We start from the raw sequence: 23417 nt of genomic DNA on the forward strand, positions 1-23417 counted from the left end.
GGGGCAGCAGGGCCCTTTCCTAAAGCAGCAGGAGGAAACTGTGACAACTACACTTTGTTGAGTAAAACCTGCAACAGGAGACACCAGTAAGCATTTTCACTAGAAAACATGAGTGTCTCACATTCTGGGGTATTTATTACTTTGTAATTCTGTATCTCTATCACTTCTGTGGGACTTTAAACCAAAGTAACCAAATAGTAATAGTAACGAGGGCTGAGATTTACTGACCTAAGTGCCAGTAAGGGCTCTCAGAAATGTCCGCCTGTGAATTCATTTAATCCTCACAACAGCTCTGCAAGTGACCACGAGCGCCGTTTCACAGACAGGGAACAGAGGTTGGGCGGGGCCCCAGGCAGTCCAGAATCCACACCCTGGTGGCGCACACCCCTCAGCTCTCACCGCAGCATCCCACATACAGTGCCGTGAAGCAGCCAGCCCATGGCCTCCCAGAGGCTCCGCAGCTACTCAGAGAGAGGTGCACCTCCTGGGCATCGGACAGAAGCATCTAGTCTGGACCACGGTCATGAAGGAGGATTCCCGTGGATCCGCTAACGGAGCCTAACAAGAAACCACACCATCTGTTCAGTCATCAGTTTTCATGCATTTGGGCAAATATGTGCACAGTCGTACGTGCAGGTCCGCACATCAGCAAAGGGTACCACATACAGTGTGAGACACAACACACAGTCTGTGAAGTAGCCACAGGCATGGTGCGTGTGTGTTTATACTCTGGAACTTTTTCCCGAGACCGTGTAGTCTTTTTATCCAAAACACTGTTTTAAGGAAGTTTAGGCGCGTTAATTCCCAGCCTGTGTTGAAGGAAGAGTCGGGAGGCTGGTGATGGGAAGGCGTTTTCACAGACCCCTGGCCGCTGTCCTGCTCCCACTTCCTTTGTGGGACACCAATCGCTGAGCCATCTCAGGTGTCCACTGCCCTGACCCACTTCTCTTCTGCTACCCTGAGAGGTTCTTCACACGCACTTTGGGGCACTCTTTTTTACAAACACATCTCCATCCCTTCCTGTTAATCACGTCCCTCTTTCCCCCGTGGGGCACTAGATGTGACCGTGTGATCCCAGGTACAGCCATTAGCCAAAGATTCCCCACCGGGTAGCTCTCAGTTTTGACAATTATCCAGAAATTTCATTTGCTGACTCAGTCTAAAGTCAAAGAATTAAGAAAGTACTTTGACACTGTCCTCAGCCCTTTCATGGCAAAGTTGTATGAAATGCCAGCACATCTTCCCTGTCAATTAACACACAGGGTGGTGGCCCTTCTCAGAAACGGAAGGTACCTGGTGATAAAGCCAAATGCACCAGCTCGAGCTGGAGGCCAGAAGCAGGAGGCAGATTCGAAAGTGATGTGTCCCAGCTGGTGGCTGGCTTCTTCCCTCCCTCCCTCCCTCCCTTCCTTCCTTCCTTCCTTCCTTCCTTCCACCCTCCCTCCCTTCCTTCCTTCCTTCTTTCCTCCCTCCCTCCTTCCCTTCTTTCCTTCCTCCCTCCCTTCCTTCCTTCCTTCCTTCCTTCCTTGCCACAATAACACAAGCCAGGTTATTTTTATAAATTCTTCTCTTTGCTTGACTCTAAAATGTTGCAGAAAAAGTCACTTTTTAAAGTAAGACATGGAAATTTGGTTTAAATATATTTTTTTCTTTTAAAACATTTTAAAACGTTTTTTGTACATGTAAATGAGGATTTAGGATATGAGCATTAAGAATTCTGTCCTGAAGGAGGGAATGATCTGACAGATGTCTTTTTTAGTTGGTAGAATGTTCTGGAAAGATCCAGATAGACAAGGGAAAAAAGCAAGAGGAGGAATTTTGGAAGCCAGGGCACCCCACAGAGCACACCCAGAATCCCCCTGGGGGTGGGGAACAAGCGGAAGGAGGAGGGACACCTCCTTTGTCCAGAGGACAACAACCTCGGTGCCCTGGGGATGGAGTCAGGACCACGCCCTGTCCCTCAGCTCCCGACCTTCCTCCCTGCATCTCCGTCCAGTCTACCTGCAAACACCTGCCCTACAAGGCATGCTCTTGTATTTAAGAATTTCGAAATCAGTTTCAGAATTAAAATGAGAATCCACTCTGTGGAGATATGTCGTTGGTCCCAGATTGCAGAACTGAGGAGGTGCAGGTGCAACCCTGAAGGTCAGTAACACCCCAGCCCTTACAGGGCTGTGAGGTTAGATGACTGAGAAAGTCCTCGGGTTTGGGAAGAGTTCCTGGTGGGGGTGTGTCCTAGCCTGGAATCGGCAGCCTGGGCTGGAGTTAGAGGTGACAGGAGGGGGAAAGGACCCAGGCACCTGGGGCAGAGCACGTGGGCACAGTACCTGGAAGAGAGAGCAGACTGGGGCAGGGTGGGAGCCAGGGGTCCTCCTTCCAGCCACCTGACACAGGAATAAAGTACTAGCAACAAGAAGGGCTAAATTTTAGTTCAAATTTTGCCTCGATGGAAACTGGGGTAACTTTAGACAAATGCCTTTTCATATTTTGTATTCATTAAGTGCCTGCTATGCTCACCACCAGGTTAAGTGGATTTCTTTCTTTCTCTCCCCCTACTGAACTTGGCCCTTATCAAATGCTCAAAAGAAGCTCTCGAATTAGTCACGGGTAAGTTTGCCGTGAGGATAGGGCGTTCTTGAAAATGCTCTCAGACCCTAGTAATAGATCGTTCATCATTGGATGAATTTTTTGCTAGTGGCTTGGGGTGGCCCAGTTTCACGTGTGTTGATCCAGGGCTGATGGAGACAGTACCCTCCGGTTGGCCGACGGGCACTCTCCTTTAACGCCTGGGGGGTTCTGCTGAGTGCACTCTTTGCAAATAACCGGGCTTCCTAAGAAGGAACAGAGGTCGCTTATCGGGGGCACAGGCTGGGACGTCACCACCCAGCAGCAGGCTTCTTGTGTGGTTGAAGGGTGGTGTGGGTCCCCAGGCCTGCTGAGACAGGCGTCCGTGCGGGGACGCGGAAGGAGCTTCCTGAGGGACACTGGTCTTAGGGCAAGAGGCAAACCATGGGGGGAGCAAGGCCTGAACAAATCAGGCCCATTTCTATTTCGAGTGCATTTAAAATGTTTTACTTTATCTTTGATGAGAACAGGAATATAGGCTCACTGTAAGCAAATTATACAAAATACGGAACACGTAAGAGAAAAATAAAAACCACTTCTGACTTCACTATTAGAACAACTTGGAACATATATTAACATGTAATAGATTTGGGTGCTTTGCCTTCTATTATGTTTCTTTCTTGTGGCTTTAAAGTCCTGTGTAAACACTGTTCTAAGAGTCTGTAAACTATTTTATTTAGCAAACTTACCCTGACTTACTGAACTGTTTTCCAAGTTAAAACATGAGGTTTGTTTAGTGTTTTTCAATTATAAATAATGCTTTGATTTACGTTCTTCTTCAAGTTTTTGGCCCGTGTGAGAGTGTTTTCTTTTTTGAGTGGGACGTTAAAGGGAGTGTAAGAGGCTTAGTTAGATGCTCTGGATCAGTTACTCGTGGTGATTTTTGGAAAGGCCTTACCGACAGTCGCGCCCCCATTAGGAAGCGTGTGGAATTGCCCGAGTGGGATAAACCCTCCGAGACTCCCCGCCAGGCACACCCTCGCCCCGGCTCCTCCCAGAGATGCCAGCGGCTTTCACACACTCCAGAGCAACGATCAGCAGAAGCTCAGACACTTTGGCTGCTGCTAAGTCAGCGGGCCCGAAAATTGAGCAGCGTTTACCTGCAGAGGTAAACGGAGGTGGACATTTTTTAAAAAAATCCTCAGCCCTCACCTGGCGCCTTCCGGCTGATTTCCGCTCGGGCGCCGAGAATGACTTCACGTCAGTAAGTAGGAGCACTGGCTGTTTCTGAAGGAAGCAAAGCGCCCAGTGTGAGCCCCGCGCCCGGGGTTGGGGGGCTCCACGCAGGCGGGAGGAGAGAGAACTCCGCGCACTCACGCTCGAGCTTTGAGACGCAGAAGCTCCCTTCTGCCCCACCCCGGCCACCGCGGGGTCCAGGTCTCCCCTCCCGCCCCAGCGCCCGCTCCATCCATCAGCCTCTGCGAAGGAAGCAGGCCCCGGAGAGGCTCCTTCAGGCCAAGAACCCCCAGTCCCAGGAGCACGCTCCCCCTTCCTGGCACTTGACGTTTTCCGCCCCCCACGGTGTCGGCGTGTTTCCTCCGAGCCCGCTGGGTTCTTTATCGCTGTCGCTGCTCTTCCTGGCGCTTTTTCAGATACTCAAGTCGCACGAAAGTGAACCAGGTGCCCCCAGGTGGATGAGGCTGGACTAGGTACGTGAGAAGCCATGGACTCTGGCTTCTTCCCCACCGTTGCTGTAGCAAAGTACCACTAACCCAGTGGTTAAAATAAAGCAAATTCATGACCTTGCAGTTCTGTGGGTCAGAAATCCAAAATGGATCCTGCTGTCTCCTGTCTGTTTATGAGGACTTCCTTTACTCCCCCTTACATGTCCGTCAACCAAGAGTCTTGCAAATGTTTACTGTTTAGTTTTGCAAATAGAAACAAACAGAAACCTGAAGGACATGGATTGGTCTTTGGGAAAACCATCCCTCCTCCAACAGAGATGGCAGCTTTTTCCCAGATTTGCCTTTTCATAGACGTGCGTGTGTGTGGTTTGACACATAAACATTTTGAATGAGCTTGAATGTTTTCTTATGGACTAAACACACAATATCATAAATAGAAACGTATTTGAAATTATAATCTCCAAGCTCCTGTGAGTGTTCTGTTATGGAGACTGTATTTAATTGCTTTGGGGTGTGTCCGAAATTTAGTCATTGAAAAAACTGAGTCTGTCAGGATACGCTGTCGCTATTGGTCTCGCACGTAGCCTTTCTGCTGAAACTGCTGCTAACAAGGTTGCCAATTAGGGTGAATATTTTTCTGTGATGTGAGCATTTTTCACCAGAAACTAACTTGAGAGTCATAGCTATTCACGTACTGAAATGTCTAGTGTAACCACGCTGCTTGCAGCTCTCACCAGAGTCGAAGAAAACAACTTAATTCAACTTAGTCTCCTTACAAAAGCTAAAAGATAGTTAATCACAGAAGAAATACGCATGTTCAGGTTCCCGCATATTCTACCTCACAAGTCTGATGCGTCCTGTGAACAAAAACAAGTTGGAACGGATATGCACAAACCGGTGGTTCTTTGAACCTGGGCGTGCCAAGTACAGGTTCCAATGTTTATTCTACTCTGCACCGTAGGTAACTGGCTACCAAGGACCTTGTGAGTTTCCATGGCATTTGCCCACAGCCAGCTTCAAAAAAAATATCTTCTAAAGTCTATAAGTTTGTGCCTCCTGGTCTCCATGTCTGTTGTCTGTCACTGTTTCTGTGTCTCTCTCTCCGGCCCTAAATCCAGCTGTCCGGATTATGGAAGAGGCCACATGAGGCTATGGTCGCATTTAAGCAATTGTAAAAAGATAAGTTTGTGTAGCAGATTATTTATTTAGGAAAGAATTATTATTTGCATGACAGACTCTATTTGCAAAGAATTCAGCAAGAATGTCCTAGAATAGTAAACTCTCTCTTAGGGCCTTCAGAACCTGATTCACCTGCCCAAAGCTTGATTTTAACACACTTGTTCGGGAAACGATGACAAAGCGTGTATTACGTAATGCAGTTTCGTTCCTAACTCCAGTTGGCTTCTCTTCTCTCTTTTATTCGCCAGTGCACAGGCAGAACCCCCCTGCACACCTCCTCTGCGGCGTGATCCCCACTCTCTCTCCCCCTCTGGGTCCTCCTTTAACTTCTGCAGTTTTGGGGGTCTCCTCGGTCACCAGACACACCTGGGTTTCCACTGGTGCCTCCTTGGATGCCATAACCTCATCCCGGCCCTTCTCTAGAGCCTCAGAATTTGCTGCCACGAACCCCCTCTAATCACATTCTTCTTCATTTCATTGTGATTTAAGATCACGCCCACCCCTTAGATAAAATCTCTCTGAGGCCCTGTTGCTTTTTGAACCAGGCCTTCCTCCTGGGCACCCCACGATCTGGTTTACTCTGCGCAGAGGGTCTCTGGGAGCAGCTGTCCTGTCTTCTTCTTTTCTGGAAGGTCCACAATATTCCTCAGGGTGACCAGGGCTCCCTAAATGGACTGAGTGGATGAAGACAGGAGCACATTTATCCTTACTACATGCATTTATGAAACCCCTACTGTGTGCCAGCCACTGCTCCAGACGGTATCCCCATGAAATCAAATTCTAAGGAAATAGGAGACGAAGGAGGTAAAGGCTTAGAATAGGACGTTTTCTTCTAGCCAAAGCCTCATTTCTTCCATGGTATGTGGAGAGAATGTGTCATTTGTCTTTAGTAAGAAGCACGGGAGGCTTTTGGAGTTGTATTACTCAGTTCCACTGGAGCAATATTAATAATACTGGGCCATGAAACACGTAAGTTATGCCTACTTGTCCATTTCATAAAAGTTTGCTGGGTCTCTGCTCCTCGGGCCTCGAGCTACAGAGGAAAAGGAGCAAGTCTAGGCCCTGAGCTCAATGAGTTTCTTTGTAGGAAAGATTTGTCCACTTGAAGTTTCCCAGTAAGTAGCTCTTAGCTTCCAGTTACTCAAATGATAAAGTCGATACTTCTGAAGTTTTTCCCTTCCTTCTTTCCATCAACCAATCAATGCACATTGGACCTTCCAGGAAACACAGTGAAAGACGTGGTACAAAGATGTATTTAAATTCGACTCTGGCCTAAGAGGAAAGTGTGTGAGCAGAGGCAGCCCGGAAGCTGCAGGAGTCCTGCTGAGGAGCGCTGATGCCACCTCTGGGGTGATGCAGCAGCCAGGGTGAGTGAACAGACAAGGGCCAATGGTCCACTGCATGGGACATCACAATGGTTCCTATTCTTCCCTCTTTTCTGATTATTTCTATGCTACTCAAAGAAGACATATTTTACAGAAACCAAAAAGTATTTAAAGGTCCCCTTTAAGATCACACTTCCTCGCCCTTTGAATATAGCAGGAAAGAAGAAGGAACAAGTTCAAATATGGTTAGCAGGCAAATGTGCACTTATGGCGCCCACGAGCTTATCCTTTTGGTAACGCACTCACTGATGTGTAAAATTCAGAATTCAAAAATATTTCTCGGCAACATTCCAGCAACAAACACTAAGAAGAAATAAAAAGGGCTCATACACTGCATTTACAATAATGTTCTGTCTTTCTTTTTTTCCCCCCTGTATCTTTCCCAGATGTGTGTAGTGGTGAGGACTGTAGGGCTTACCAAGTTAAACTCTAAGAGCAGTGTGCAAATCTATGAGTGAAAAATTGGGACATTACTCTGGTCCTGGTTCTTGACAGCGTAGCTCTTTTTTGTATATTTTACTGATGTATAGTTGATTTCCAATCTTGTGCTAATTTCCGCTGTACAGTGAAGTGATTCCGTTACGTATACATTCTTTTTCATATTCTTGTCCATCATGGTTTATCCCAGGCTATTGAATAGATTTCCCTGTGCTCTACAATAGGACCTTGCTGTTTATCTATTTGATATATACTAGTTTTCATCTGCTGACCCCAAACTCCCAGTCCATCCCTCCCCAACCCCTGCCCTGGCAACCACGAGTCTGTGAGTCTTGTTTCTGTTTCATAGATAAGTTCGTTTGTATTTTAGATTCCACATATAAGTGATACCATATGGTATTTGTCTTTCTTTTACTGAATTACCTCTTGACAGTGTAGATTTTGACCTGATGTCTAAGTTGTTAGCAACCCCATGACAATGGTAGGAAAAGAATTATGCTCTCAGCCATTGACTGAGGGCCTTCTGCCTGCAGAGAACCCCCTGGGGGCTAGCAGGGAGGATGGCGGCACCATCCTTGACCTCCAGATGCTTTGTCCATGGGAGAAAAGCTACGATGTGTTTAGGGGAAACTGTTCTATCCAGGGGTCCTAAACATCAATTTCAAAGAACGTGATTCAAGGCCATTTGGAAGTAAAGACACATTCATTTTTTTCTTGTTTTGTTTAGAGACTTACACAGGAGTTAGATACATATATTTTATTTGTTTGCTGTGAAAAAAATCTAATTATGTAAGATTTTCACAGTAGCAATAAAAAAAGAGAATCACCCCAAATCTCTCCTTTTAGAAATAACCACTGTTGCCGTACTTGAACTGACCTATCCCATCTTTTCTGTGTACATATACTTTTTTTAAAAAAAAATCAAGATTCTGTATTACAACCAGTATTTAGAGGAGGAATGAAATATCTTACTCAACAAATTTGTCACAGGCTAAGTTTACATTCTCCTTAATAAGGAGGTCAGTTAATGGAGGAAGAGATAAGGAAAATGGGGGAAAACGTGGGAAAAGAATGGAAGAGAAAATGGCAGAAAAGGAATAAAAACTCAGAGAAAAGAGATGGAGTATGAAGGGACGCAGGGGAGAGAGGAGAAGGGGGACGCCCACCAGCAGCCCTGCTCGGGCTGGGACGACACGCCTCACATTTCTGCCTGTGAAACAGCTAATTAGCTGATTCACCAACTGCTTCTGCCTTGATGTCGTTGTTGTTCATTTTTGGTGGCTTTACCAGAGATGCAGTGGTCAAAGCAGGCCCATGAGAAGAGGGGGAAGGGAGTGTCTGGGCCATGACGGCTGTGAGGAGAGCAGATCTGGGAACAGATGCCATGGAGATGAGCTTCTGCTCCCAGCCTGTGAAGTGGGCCTGCCTTCCAGGCTGAGGCACAGAAGGGGCACTGCCCATCCTCACCTCAAAGTCAAGAGAACTTTGCTCTCATTTGTGACTGACCAGGAACTCTGCATGTCTCTAGTGCATTGTTTCTTCATCTGAAAACTGGCGCGCTCACTTCTCTGCACAGAGAACTGGAACTGTGTTACCCACTCGCAGTGTATGTTGCAACAGTGGTGGAGAGCATAACAGCAGGGTTATTCGCCTGTGAAAGTGCTCACCAGGCCAGGTGCAGTGCTCTGCTTTCAGGTGCACATGAGAGACACGTTGCCTTCTCTTCGCCTCTGTCTGTCCACATCTGCACACATACGTGCATTTGACACGTTTGCACTGGCTGGTCCGTGTCCCCTTAAACTGGCATGGGCATGCTACAGAGGAACCAGCATGTTTTTTCTAAACTAGAAATAATAACTTTCATTTACGTCCTGCTCCTGAATTAGCATTGCTTTTACACATATGTTCCCAGGTCTAAAAGAACTACTATCATCACCATTTTTAGAGACTGGGAAGCAGGCACCGGGCAGCCCTGAGGCTTGAGTTTTCCCTCCACACCCTGGAGCAGGGCCTTTGCAATGCCCCATCCATCCTGTCCCCTGATATTCCAAATCACAAAGACCAAAATGAAGGTCAGCTCCAGCTGCCAAGAGACTGGGATGTGTGTGGTTCTGGGGCTGCTTTGGAAAGGGCTCAGAGGAGGATGGGGTAGGGCTGCCTTTGTCCTGTCTGGTCCATGTAGAGCCATGTGTATGTGCTGTGCTTGTGATTTTTGTATTTGCAAAGAGCCTTTCCATCACAAGCCAATCTCCAAGGCTGTTTTAATATGGGGCTTTGACACAGTGATTCAAAGCCCGGAGCCTTCAGGTATGTGCTGTGTGTGGTTTCTCTCCCAGGCTGTGATTTTCCCTGAAGACGCTAAGCCCCCAGCTTCCCCAGGTACGAAGGAGGGAACCCCCCCACGAGTAAAAGTGACTGTACCCCTCCTGTGTGACCCAGCACACTGATTTCAAACACTTGGTAAATAGTCATCTGCAAACACTTTTTCAGCAAGTAAATATTTGCTGAAGCCTGATGCATGTTACAGGTGAATCTGGAACTTCACCAGGAACTTCTGTGTGGGTCCCCGAGGCCACCTCTTCATGGCCAGGGAGTTGAGGTCTCCTCCAGAGCCTGACATCCACATGTCGTGGGTGAGGAGGTTGAAGTCTAGGGGCACAGGGCGGCTTCATCACCAGCAGATCTTCATCACCAAGCCTTGATTAACCTTTGCTCCTTTAAGATGAGCACAGCAAATTAGATTTTCCCTGTGTTCCATGTCCAGAGAAAAACCTGAGATCCAGTGACCTAACGAATAGCTCAACTAAGAACCCATAAAACCTGTCTCCTTCAGCATGCAATGCCCTTGTCTTCTTATTATGGAGAAATAACAGCACAACTTTTGGTCAGAAGGACCCTGAACATGAAACTAAAAGGCTGTGGATGTTTGCCTCTGTGCCCTGACCCTTTAAACAGGCAGCAGTCAAGGTAGGGTGACCAGCCGGAACTTTGTCCAGACTTTGGTGTTCCCCAGGACACCCTAACCGAGCGAGGGGGCACCTAGCTTTAAAAGTCACCCCTGCCCCTCACAGACCTCACCTGTGTGACTCCCAGAAATGGCTTCAGCTCTGGGGCCTTGCCCCTCTTTGGGGGAAGGACTTGCCCTCTGTCCAGGGGCTCCACCTGGCACCGCACACCACAAACCTTTCCGACCTTCCAAAGGAGGTGCATCCTCTCTGCCCTTCTGTGGACATTTAGAGTAAAGGGGTCATTAAGAGAAAGTCTGGTAAGATGGGGCATGCACAGTTTAAAGCACTTACCAAAATTGCTTTATGGTAGGAAAGAAAGCAATGTTTGAGGGACTGGGATTGTAGAACTGTATTCTTCACTATGCTTTTCTCTATCCAAACCACCAAAACTGTGATGTGCGGAAAGTTTTTGGTATTTACTGTGAGAGAAAGGGCCTTTCGTGGTACCCTGGTCTTACACTGGCTTGGGTGCCATGGAGCCATTTGGGGCAGGTGGCATCCCACACAGCAGGCCCTGCGTGGTCCCATGCTCTGTTAACAGCACTGGTTAGAAGTTAGGTGTGGCTGTCAAGAGATTCATATGGAACTGAGTGAGGGTGTGGCTGGGAGGAAAAGGAAGGAAACAAACAAAGGCAAGGGAAGAGGGGAAGCAGGATCCAGAAAGGGAAACGTGGGGTGAGAACATGCGGGCTCCTCCTTCCGAAAGCACCTGCCATCTACAGACAGGAAAGCCGGTCTTCAGCAGTTTCAGGAACTACAGGACAGCTCTGAAGCTGCCACGGTGATGTAACGGTCTGTAGCTAACCTGCAGATTCTTGGGTTCCTTGAAGGATACTGAGAAGCATTCACTGGACCTCTCAGACTCGGATGCAAGGCAAATGGAGTAACTGGTCTTCCTCTGCAGAAGAGGGTATCTGCTTCTCTCCTGCGAGCAGAAAATTCCAGTCACAGCAAAGCTTACCTGGCATTGAAGAGACATCTTGTTTTATTTAGGATAAGGGTAGATGGGGGACACATTGTGAGAAATCTGGAAGTAAGTTGAACAGTGACCATTCCCTCATGGAAATGAACGGGTCACGTGAGGTTTCCGCGTGTTCCCGAGGCTGTGGCGGGTTTTCCTGGGGGGGATGGCGTGAGGGAGGGGCTGTGCTGTGAGCCACTGCCAACCCTCACCGATCAGAATGCAGCACAGTGATGAGTGCTAACCATTCCCCCCAGGCGGCCCAAGGACCCAAGAAATCCAGCTTCAGTGGAAACACTGGCCAAGAGGAGCATCGCTAAAGACAGGGAGGGGAGCTCAGAGACCCAGCGACAAGAGCAACACCAGCCAGCTGAGAGATGCGCCTCTGAGGGGTAATGAGTTTGCGGCGACAAACCCAGCTTGAAAGAACGGAGAATTGATGGGTTCTGACAAATGCTTTGGTGGGCAGACAATAGACAAAGGAAGAGAACAACACTGGAGCAGCCTGGGTCCAGAGGGTGGACAAGGGCTGCAGACAAAGCAAAGCAGAGTTTGGGATCGGAGAGATGCATAAAGACAGGCGGATCAGAGGGAACGAAATGAGTCCTGAGCATTCATCTCATTTCCATGCACACACAGAAAACAAACAAAACCTGCTGTAAAGAACCATCTAGATTGTTCACTGGAGTCCTCCAAGCTCCCAATGCCCCTGGCTTCATGTTTCCCACCGAGATTTCAACCTCAGAAGAGACTCCGTGATTCAAGCAGGACAGTCCTTGTCTCTTTTGGAGTCATTGCTTCTTAGAATCTGCCAACCTGTAAGTCCTGGAGTTCCAGGTGAAGTAGACCCTTGGGGGACGAGGTGCCAGTCACTGTGCGGACAGTGTAAACCAGCGTTACCAGCCCCAGTAACAGAAGCTCCGTGCCAAATGGGCTTTTTCCTGACCTCTAATCTGTCCATCTCAATCATTAATAAACAGCAGAAGCACATATTATAGATCCAAAGATCATCTCTAAAACTTCAAGATTTGCCCCCTTGAGAATGTGTTGTCTGAGGCCCCTGCAGGACAGCAGAGCACTTGGTGTTCAGCATCCCGCGAGCTCTTCCACCTCTGTAGCCTGCAGACTATAATCGGGCCCCTTCCCTGATTTATGGTCTTCAGAGCAGGAAAACCAAGATGAGTATGAAATTGTAAGCTCATCCAATGCTATTATTTTTAATTGAAATGATCTAGAAACCGGCAACTTGTATGAATTGTATTCTCATTCCTTACTATATGTTTAATTCCAATTTGTAATGAGTAGAATGATGTGAGCACACTAAAGTGACAAATGTGCCCTTGCATTTCACCCATCCAGCTTCTTGACCTGATAAATATAAGCAAGCCACCATTTAACACGCACAGAGTAGATTTCCTTGGCAGATTGATTTCACATTTTATTATGTAAAACAAGCAGGGACTTACGTGAGGGTTAGGAGCCTGGTTATGAGACACGTGCCTGTGTATATCCAGTCCTAACTCTCCATAACAGAAAATATTTCTGAGCAGTGGTGGTTCCTCCTATTTTTCTGGCTGTTATTTAATGCAACAAAATGCCAAATTATTGACATGCTAAAACACTGTGAGAATCTAGACTCCTCTTTGTTTGCAGTCCACTGTGGATTTCTTTCTGTTCAACACTACAGTTACTAAAATTAATTTCTCACTACCCAACACAAGGGTGCTATCTTCCAGGCTCATGTGAGGCAAATAGGATCTGGGACTCCAAGGTGTTCATTCTATTGTGTGTGCCAAAGGCTCCCACTTTTTCTCCCTTCTTACATGCCATATGCACACCACTGGTCGTAGATGCCAGTGGTCATCCAGTCCAAGACTAGTCTGCACTAGATGTGCGGACACCGCCAGGAGCCTCAGAGGCGGTGGGACTCCTTAGGTGACAACTCCGTGGGTGTCACAACAGTCTCAAAGTGTCTGGTGCAGTCTTGACCACCCCAAGAACAAAGCAGGCCATTGTTTCTGCATCCTGGTCATTTTCTTTGTTTGCCTGGTTGGGAGTAGCTGTAGGGGCTGTTCTGATGCCCAGCATGACCCCCATCCAGGAGAGGTTCAGTTCTTAAGTGATGCAAGAAAAGAAAAACTTTGCACACCTCCACGTCAATGTCTGATCCCCTTTGCCATTCTTTTTAACGTTCATTTCAATTCAATTAAACAAATACAAAACCAAAATATTCCAGTGAAAAGAACACGGAACCAGGAGTTGGAATTAAAGTCTAGTCCTAACACTGTCACCAGCTCATTAAATGACCTGGAGAAAGTTCAGCTCTGTAAAATAGTTTCTCCGAGATTTCCAAGACATGAAACGTGAGACCTTTTCAAATTATCCTTCGTTCATTCATTAAAAAAAAAAAATGCTATTGAGCACCTAGTACATTTGGGGAATGAATAAGTGCTATTTGGTGAATGTGAATGCATGCCAGGCACTAAGCCAAGTGCTGTATAAACATTATCCAGCCCAATCAGCCTAGTGATTCTGCAAGCTAAATTCTATTGCTATTCCATTTCACAGAGGCAATCTGAAGGGCCAAAGGTAAAAGAAATGTAGCTTAGGAGGAAATACGGGTCAAGATGCTGTACAGATATAGACAAGGAAAAGAGGAGAAAATAGCCCTGGAGAAGTTTCACCTGCAAGGTGACAGTTAGTAAGCAGTGGTGTGAGAACTCGAGTCCACATCTTCCGTCCCGGGTCCCATCTCTCCATCACTGCACAGAACCACCTTCCTTTTTCAAACACATGTTACCTTCCTTAAACTTAAACAAAGGAGCTGACCATCCCAAAAGTGTGCCGTATCTCCCAGGGGGGTCACTTTGTCCCATGAGTCGAATGAAGGGGTGAGCACGTTTCCCTTCCTCCTGCAGACACAGTGATGCTGTTCGCGGTTCTTGATGTGCACTGTGTTGGGCTTGTAGTTCAGGAAGCCCTCAGAGCAACCCAAGGAATTGTTATGCCCATTTTACAGATGCGCCTACCTGGACCAGGAGAAGTTAAGGAGGGAGATGGAAGCAGGGCTACAAGTCCAAAGCTCCTGTTACCAGGGAGCCTTGGTTGGAAAGGAGAGCCCAGCAGGGCTAGGCACTGTGAACATTGACCTTCTTGAATATGCCACCTCAACTCCGTGTGGGACCCATGCTCACCTGCATGGAGGGCAGGGCTGCTCCCAGCAGATAAAGTCCATCACCAATGCCTTTTCCCTCCTTTGACACCTGTTCCCCTTCCTCACCCAGCTCACCTTTCACTGCCTAGCAGCAATCTGCACTACTGAGTACCCCCTTCCCTCACCCTTCCGTGAAGGAACCTAGTAATTTACATCCTACTGTGTGTTTGGCACTGTCTTCTCTTTCCTAGGGATATTTGCAGAATAAGCCTTTGCTGTAACTGTGCAATGAAAATTTCCTCTATTGTTAAGTGGATCTGCGGTATCCATTTTTGGGTATTCCTGGTTCAGACAGAACTTGTGCAAGCCTCTGAAAAGAGCCCCCAGAACCAGGTGCTTATTCCAATTACTTTTAAGATCAAACCAAACTGGATATAAAGGAAAAAATGAAACAAAAGACTAAATGCAAGACGAAGGGAGTGTTCAGAGGAGGTAAATAGAACTACGATCATGAGGACCATCAAATCCGGTGCCACTGCTTTGTGTTTGCTTAGTTTCTATTGTTTTCCCCAACGAGCCTTGAACATCTTGGGTAATGACTCAGTCAACCTATAAATGTTTAAAACCAGTCAACGAAAGATAGAGAGATTAAGATAAATAGAAGATAGATAGACAGATAGATAGAGATAGAAACAGAGAGGTAGAGAGTTAGAGTTAGAGAGAGAGGTCGGTAAATGACAGATGGCAGGTGGATGGGTGAACACACAGACAAAAGAGAACACCTCCCTTCTCTGTTGCACAGTGTGGAGTAGTTCTCTGCTGCTTGCATTTTAGCTGCTACTATTTTTCTCCCAATCCAATTCGCTAGCCTGGGAACCACTGAAGGAGAAAGCAGGGATGAAGCCGTGCTCCCAGTTGGAAAGAATGGATATCCTTTCTTTCCTTTTTGATGCCCTCGAGAAGCACCTTCGCTTTGTCCTTGCATCTGGGGAGACTCGGTAATTCCTTCCACAGACCACTGGGGAGCCACTTGATCTGTGGGCGAAAGTCTACCTCATAGTAAAGCTTGTGCAATGCGGTGCCCCTCAGGGCTTGGGCATCTAGTTTCTCCACCATAAGCATGCACAGACAGAGAGCTCTCAGGAGGTATTTCCACAGGTGCTTTCTTCTGCCCCCTGAGCTCATAACAGTATGCAAATAGCTGAGGATCAAACATAAGTCAGAGGCAAATGGCTTCAGCGCATCGAGCAGCCTTCCTGCATGACAGAGCCACAGGCAACGGCAGGGCTGTCAGCCTTGCTGCCTTGAGCCCCCCCTGATGACCCAGCTGCTGCTGCTAGGAGAGATTTTCCACAGCTTGACATCTGGGCTGGGAGCCGGCTTCCACTGTCACATGTCACCTCACCAGCACTAGGCTCGCGGGTAGAGATGGACGCAGCTCAGGGAATTTTCCAGTGTTACCAGCACAGCACAGTGAGCAAGACCCACAAATAGTCACATAAGAGACTTCTGTGTTCCACATACAGCGGGGGTTCACGGCTCTGAAGTCAGCTTGTCAATTAACTCACAGGGAAAGGGAGACACAGATTACTTAGCATGCAGGCTAATGAATTACCTTCCGAAATCAGGGCTGCAAGTTCAGTCCCTGCCAGGCAAATAAGACTGTATCTTCGAAATGCTAAGAAATGGGAGAACCACGCTGCCAAGAGCTGAGCCCATTCAGCCCTCCGCAAGTTGTTCTTTCCCCTTTATCACAGACTCAAACAGCTGTCTGATTTTCCTTATCATTTCTATAAATATGTGTTCAATTATAAAACAAAGTCAATTGCCCGATTTTTCACTATATAAAAGCACTGTTGGAGCAGTCACGAGGCTCCATGTACTGACAGGTCACCAGAGAACCCAAGATGGGGTGTAAACGAGGAGGAAGGGCAATTGTTTTGGAGTCAAACCTGTCAGGCAAATAAACAGCTAACAGTGAAAATAAACAGAATGCCGGGCACAATCCCATGCTAAATAACGTCAAGGACTTTAAAACAAATTGTTTTTCTCCAAAGGAATTTTTAATTCATAAATTTGTAATCCTGGTTTTCCTGTTTTAACTTAGATAAGGTGTCACCTTGTTGTGAAAGGACAAGGGCTCTGGAGGCAGGTAATTCTGGGTCCAGATTCTGATTCTGCCCCTCCTTAGTCGGGCAACGTGGAGTAGCTTGGCTCCCAGGTGAGCTGAAAATGGTACAGGTGTGCACAACTGGTTGGGCTGGTGCGAGGTTTAGAGATGATGTAGGTCAAATCCTTAACACAGAGCCTTGCCTGTCGCGAGCACACGTTCATTCCATGGAAGCTCCTTATCCTGTTCTCCATCCTTTGTAGAGCACAAAGGCTTTGGGTATCAAGTTCCTACTTGTGGGAGTGCAAGTTGGTGCAAGCTTTTTGGTGATAAATTTGGTAACGTCAACCAAAGGTTAAATGTGAATGTCCTTTGAACTGGCAATTTCTCGGCTCCTTTGACAAAAACTTATCCTATAGAAACACCTTCACAATACCCAAGGTTATATGGCTGGGGACGTTCGTTGTGCTCCGTGTGTAGTAGTAAAACCATGGAAACCCCTGCAGTGTTCACATGGAGGGGAGATGATGACTGGATCCCAATCCAGGTATAGAAGGGGATGCTGGAGGTGTGATGTTGAGCCGGATTCAGGAGCTGTACAAGGAGGGGGAGACATAGCTCTGCTTAGAAGCCGCTCTGCACCACCAGCTGAACCGGCTTGAGGTTGAAGAGCTGGCCCTCCAGTCAATGATTCATTCTACAAGAGGACGTGAGATGCTGTCTTCTCCACCTGCCCCCAACGGTCACATGAGGTGGGCTTAATCAAGTGTGGGCCTGCGGAGAGAATGAAGTCCATTCTGCTATTATAATGCTTAGAGATCAAAGCTTGTAAATTACATTATCAAGCCCAAAGGACTCTGGGAAGTGCTGATAAGAACTCTCTGGTTTAATGAACTGGATTGTCTATATTACTGTTCTAAACAGGGAACATAAAAAGAAAAAAGGGATGCTGTGCATTAAAAAAATGAAGCAGATCTAGAAACGCTAATACAGGTTGTATATATGTATATAAAGAAGTCAATTCAGCCTTATTGAGTCACAAGTCCACTTGTATAAAATGTCATGTTGAACATGTGTCTACACTTAGATATATGAAATATTTCTAACGTAGACCTATGCATATGTATATTCATGTATTTACATGTACATACACAGATATGGTTGTAAAGGCACGGGACATCCCTAGCCGAGCTCCCAACAAGTTGCTTTCTACAGAAGGATGGGAATGAGGCCCTAACTGGGTACTTTAGAAGACTTTCACACTTTACTTTATACCCTTATCTACCGCATACAGGTCTTGTTATTAGCTTGCACTTTTCCTAAATGTTTTAAAATTATAAAGTTAACATACACAGAGATCCAGCACAACATTCCTGTAATATGTTAGTGTAATTAGTCTGCCTGAAGATCTGGCATAACTTTTTTGTATTGGCTGGGTAGGTATTCAGTCCTCACCTGTTACCTTCAAAAGAAATGACTAAAATGACCCAATATTTTGTGAATTTTAAGGTGTTTGGCAGAAGATGATATGACGTATTTACAGCTCATCTGTGTAATGTTAAGATTGAAATCTTTCTTGTGTTAAATTATATAAATGGAGGCTATTTTAATGTTTTATGAAGAGAATGTATTTCTAGACTGTAATGCGTATTCCTACCTTAAAAATATTTAATTTTTTTTCGACTCAAAAATCATGTGTATAAAGATAAATACCTTATCTGTAAAATAAGAAGATTTAACAACAAAAAAAGTCTTTACGCTTCCTTCCAATTCTAAAATTCTCTATATCTGTGATTTGGGCAAGAAATCTTACACTAATGAATAACAGTATCAAAAATGTTTGATATCATTTAGACAAGACACCCATTCATTAGATGATACTGAGTTTCTTTTCCATTTGACTGTTTTAAAATGTAACTCAGTGGTGATTGAATTGAATCGCTAGTTAAGTCATTATTTTAAGCCTGTTGCACACATTTTAAATTTAAATATATCGCCTGTGATGATTCGGAAGTCTTATGATAGACTTCTGCATAGTTACACTCTTTTTCTAAAAATTTATTTTATTGAAGTACGGTTGATTTATAAAGTCGTGTACAGCTTTTTGTGTACAGTCGTGTACAAAGTACAGCTGTACTTTGCTGTACAGCAAAGCGATTCAGTTATACATATATATATAAATATATATATATTCTTTTTCATATTCTTTTCCATTATGCCTTATCACAAGATATTGAATATAGCTCCCTGTGCTCTACAGTAGGACCTTGCTGTTTGCCGTCCCATATATAATAGTTTTCAGCTGCTCATCCCAAACTCCGAACCCATCTCTCCCACACACCCACCTCCTTAGCAACCAAAACTCCCAGTCCATCCCTCCTCCCCACCTCCCACCTTGGCAACCACAAATCTGTTCTCTTGCATAGTTGTCCTCAAGCTTATTATGAGGCTAAAACACCTACCGAGATATTGAACCTGACAGAGGATACGTACAGACTGCACCCCTGCCCTGTCTTTGACATTAAGTGCTGAGTGTACTGTCTCCCATCCTCGTACAGGGATGGACCAGGTACGAGCATCAGCAGCCTTGCGCCTAATCCTGAGTGTTTACTGGTCATGATGAGCTACGTGATGTTAGGCAGCTTAATCGATGTCTCTGAGTGCCCATTTTCTCAGCTACAAGATGGAGTTAATAATATATATATGCTTTCAGAATATCTGGAGGATTCAGTGAGCCAATACCTGAATCGGAGAGCACAGTGTCTGACAAGTGGGAGGGGCCAGCACATACTCATTCCCTTTCCTCGTGACTGTGTGCGCCCCTAATGGAGACCCTGGTTGCTGGCCCCATTCTGCACTAGACCCTTGGTGGGCTTCTCAGTCGAACATCTTCCTGACCTGGCAGCTAGTCTAGGAGGCATAGATTTGTGGGAAACACAGGGAGTCCCAATGTGGAGTCTGAGATGCCAGTTACCTACTGAGTGGAAATGCCAAGCGGGTCTCCTGAAGTTAAGAGACAAGTTTCAGTCTGGAATGATGCTTCTGGGAGTCATGGGTATAGAGATGGCATTCCACGCCCTGAGACCAGATGAGATTGACAAAAAACAAAGAGGAGAAGAGAAGAGGTCTGAGTGCTGAGCCCTGACACTCCAAGGTCAAGGCTAAAAAGAGGACCCAGCACAGAAAGCTGGGAAGCGGCACGCCTGCCAGCGGAAGGATGCCCGGGATGGTGACGCCTGGCGATCAAGAGAGGAAGGTATTTGTAGGAGGGATGAGTGACCTGCTGAGTCAGACACTGGTAACAGGTGAAGCAAGATGAAGACGAGGGTGCCTACCACTGAGAAGAGCTCTAAAAGACAAGGCAGGTTCTGAGTAAAAGACAAAGTACAACCTCCATTTTTATTCAACGTGGAAAGGATCTCCCTTCACGCTTTCCGGGAAGACTCAAGGCGTTACAACAGGGCCCGAAGTCGGCATCCACCTGCGGCACGCCTGGGAGGCCGTTGCAGAAAAATAGACTGAATTTCACAAAGACAGAGATGGTGGGAGAGGAGAGGCGTGTGTGACGCGTGCTGAGTGGGGCTCCGGACTGGACCCGGGTGGTCACGTTGGGCACAGAGCAGGAGATGCAACTGGCTGTAGAGAGAGGCCACGGGTCGGGGGCTGGAGAGGCCCATGGGGAGCTGCACTCTGCCCTGACCATGGGGACACTGATGCTGGAAAGGTCACAGGCAGGATGGGCACGCCGGACACACTGCCCTTGGGAGGGCAAGAGGACATCAGCAGGAAATGCCAGAGGCTCTGGGCGAGCTCTGTGGATATTCTAAGAACTCTCCAGTTGGCCCTTGAATTGGGTGCATTTTGTTGTAGGTAAATTATATTTCATTAATCTACCTTTTATTACTCATGATTTATGATGTTGAAAAGGCACTGAGGGGTGAGCCCTTAGCTATTCGTGATTTTCACATGTGATGGACAAACCAACACACTGATAAGTGTACAAATGTCCTCACAATTGTTACTGAGAGTTTTAGGTGCAATGAGTCCAAACAGTGGGTTCTGGCCTCGGTTTGGGGCTCTCCCTGCTGTGCAGCCCCCAGGGCCTGGCTCATGCATACACTGAAAAGGCAGACAAGATGCTAAAAAGAGCAGAAGTGGACACAGTGGTCAATCCCTCCACCTCTTGCCTCATCATGACTTAGTGCACGGAGGCTACACACTTGGAATCTGGAGCCAGACCAGCCCACGTCCAAGTCCCATTCCTGTCCTTACTCTGACCGGACGAGCTGCTCAGCTCTCGTGCACTGACTTTCCCACCTGGAGGATGCAGCCAGGAGAGCTCCTGACTCACAGGTTGTCCCTTGGACCCACTGAGCCCAGACGGGTGCCTGGCACAGAGCAAGCACCACGGAAGGCTGGAGAAACAGACCTGAGCCTTCCTCTCATTTACAGAGACCTACACTCCTCCTCATGTTGCTTTCTGAGAATCCTTTTCCGTCTCAGGTTTCCCATGATACTCCTTTGTCTTATAATTCATATGCCCAGTTAGCACACGCTGATCTGGCACCCATACCAGACTTCGCCTTCGTGGGGGACATTAACCCGAAAAACAAGTCCCCATGTGTAGGGGAGCAGCTGAGCCAGAGAGAAGGGTTCAGCATCGAAGACCAGGCAGCTATGTAGAAAACTCAACAGACGAAGATGTTGGGGTGTGCCGGCTACTGACCTGGCCCCCAAATCCAGAGGCTGCGGAACACTTGTGACCCGTCAGCGGCCCTGCATGGCACAGAGAACCTCGCGGGGTTCACCCAGGGCTGTAGGAGGACTGTTAAACTAAGATCAAGTCTTGTCTATCATCTCCCACCCACCAGCCTCCTCCCTCCAACCCTGCTCTCCTTTCCACTGATTAGAAGGAAATCGACCTGTTATTTTGGTGTCTTCAGGTGCCACCCGAAGGGAGGCACGATGCAGTGGATTGGAAAGTGACCCCAAGGTCAATGTAAGCTACACCAATTGTACAGCTGGAGGGGAAGGTGAGCAGGCGCCAGCCCAAGGCACTCACCGTTTCCCTAAATTAACTCCGGGGGTGCTACTTGGGCTGGGTGCTGTGTGCTCCCTTCTGCCCCCACGGCTGGTGCCTGTCCCAGTCCCAGGGGGTTGTCACAGCCCAGAGACTGTGGGGCAGGTCCCTTCCCATCAGCCCGTTTCCAAGGGTGCCTGGTGCCTTGGAAGGCAGGCTCTTGGTGACTGTGTTGTTTGGACCTGGTTACTTTTTTTTGTTTTTGGTTTTGGTTTGGGCACGAAGAGGCTTTATTTGTTCCCTGCACTGGGTGCCTGTGCTGTGTGACAGTGGCACCGTCAATACGGAAGCCCAGGCACGCAAGGACTAACGCTTCCTCTTCTTGCACCTGGTGAGCTGCTGAGCAAGTTATTGAGTGCTTCCTCCAGAGCTGCGACCCCCTAGATCGTGGTGCGGCTGGCACCCACGTGGTCCGAGCCTCCACGGTCCCCTGACCCTGTAGGTCGGCTCTGCCTCCTCATGGGCCATCCATCGCCAGGGCAGAGAGCACCGCGCTGGGCCTCCCTCCTCTAAGCCCCGCCCCCGGCCCGGCATCCTGCCTGCCTGGAGCCCCAGTCCCTCCCTGTGCCCAGGTCCCACCAGCACTGCCTCCCTCTCTGTCTCCAGAGTTCTCTTTCTCTCAAACGTGCACAAACGTCCTCTGAGCCAACGTTTGTCCATGGAGATGCCTTTATGCCAACAGTGTGGGAACACTCAGGGTCTGCTGTGGGGTGTGGATGCAAGTGTGTGTGTGTGTGTGTGTGTGTGTGTGTGTGTGCACGTGTGCGCTCATGTGTACGGTGAAGAGAGGGATGGCGGGGAGAAATAACAGCACTGCTCAATGACTGACCTCTGACCTCTGCACTTGAGCACAGTGATGATCATGAATCCTGGCTGGGGCCATGTCCCCATCACCCAGGAGCTCACTTTCCTGGTGAACGGACAGCTATTTCCCTTGAGATCTGATTGTGCACCTCCCTGGGGTTCTGTGAGAAAGCTGGGAACTATTTCCTCCTGCCCCCAAAGACAGGGCAGAGTGGAATGAGGGTACCACTTTCATAATATCTCTGCTTGAATTATGGAAAATGAATTGAGGGAAGTCATGCTGGAGTTTCCAGGTTCTTGGAGTAATTCCACAAGAAATGAGGGTGGGGACTTCCCTGGTGGCACAGTGGTTAGGAATCCGCCTGCCAATGCAGGAGACACGGGTTTGATCCCCGGTCCGGGAAGATACCACATGCTGTGAAGAAACTAAGCCTGTGTGCCACAACTACTGAGCCTGCACTCTAGAGCCTGCTACCCACAACTACTGAGCCCGTGCGCCACAACTACTGAAGCCCATGAGCCCTAGAGTCCATGCTCTGCAACAAGAGAAGCCACTGCAATAAGAAGCCCGCTCACAGCAACGAAGAGTAGTCCCCGCTCACCGCAACTAGAGAAAGCCCATGCTTAGAAACAAAGACCCAATGCAGCCACAAAAAAGAAAAAAATAAAAAGAAAGAAACGAAGGCAAGTGGCCTGGGAGCTGTGGGTGGAGTTGGAGCTGGGAGAGGGGAGGGAGTGAGGAAGGTGGCAGGTGCACAGAGTATTACCTTTGGAGTTTTCAAAAGGTCGGAGACTCCCAACTCCTGTCCTTACCTGTGACTCAGACACTGGCAGCAGGGGTGGGAGGGTAATTATGACCCCTTCCCAGACTGACAAACACTGATGTACAGATGAACCAGAGGAGGTGGTTCTGATTGGTCAAGGGGGTGAGGGAAGGTGAAGGCAAGGACAGATTTGGAGCTGAGTCTTCTCATGGACCAGAGGGCAGATCTGGTTTAAAGCAAGGAGACTGGGGAGAAACCTTTTAATGATAGCAAAAAAGGTACCT

General features: G+C 47.5%; 1 protein-coding gene across 27 annotated transcripts in view; it reads left to right on the top strand.

Moving 5' to 3' along the window:
• Positions 1-23417, top strand: part of MYT1L (myelin transcription factor 1 like) — a 407540-nt gene that overhangs the window by 70429 nt on the left and 313694 nt on the right. For 4 of the 27 annotated variants that reach the window (XM_060309910.1, XM_060309907.1, XM_060309908.1 and 1 more), the window contains exon 3: positions 6651-6796. The exons of the other annotated variants lie outside the window; for them this stretch is intronic. The gene's annotated coding sequence lies outside the window, so the exon portion shown is untranslated. The remainder of the gene's footprint in view (positions 1-6650; positions 6797-23417) is intronic. 27 annotated transcript variants of the gene reach the window in all.

The sequence above is a fragment of the Globicephala melas genome, chromosome 12 (assembly GCF_963455315.2).
Source record: "Globicephala melas chromosome 12, mGloMel1.2, whole genome shotgun sequence".
Classification (NCBI taxonomy): Eukaryota; Metazoa; Chordata; class Mammalia; order Artiodactyla; family Delphinidae; genus Globicephala; species Globicephala melas.